A 471-nucleotide genomic window follows, 5' to 3' on the forward strand; every position below is an offset into this window, starting at 1 on the left:
AGTTAAAGAGATTAGCCTTAATGAGAGACAATAAGCTCTCACCAAACTCATTGGTCACAATGCACAGTTGTTAATCCTAAAACAAAGGATATCGCTCAGTCTCTCTTTATAACTGTCATTTATAACCTGTTGTCAAGATTATGACCAGCCCCACTCCTCTTCTATTTAATGGCCACCGATGACGTCACAAACCCATACTGCAGAGCCCCGCCCTCTTTTGACTCTAACAGAGTGGTGACACACTACTGTAGCATTAAATCCTGCTCACTCTCGATTCTTCAACCTGTCACGATTTCATCCATGATGAAATTTAATCATGATATACTGTTTGATTTCTTGAATTTACCACTTTTTAAAAAACCAAAGTTTGTTGCAATTAACCAGTGACTTTTATATAGGATTATTTCCATTGCTTAGGAAATATTGTGATTAACCGAAAGTTGCGATTAAACGAGTTGCAATTATCCGGAG

The sequence above is a fragment of the Berghia stephanieae genome, chromosome 13 (assembly GCF_034508935.2).
Source record: "Berghia stephanieae isolate SIO BIC M18660-M18661 chromosome 13, UCSD_Bste_1.3, whole genome shotgun sequence".
Lineage (NCBI taxonomy): Eukaryota > Metazoa > Mollusca > Gastropoda > Nudibranchia > Aeolidiidae > Berghia > Berghia stephanieae.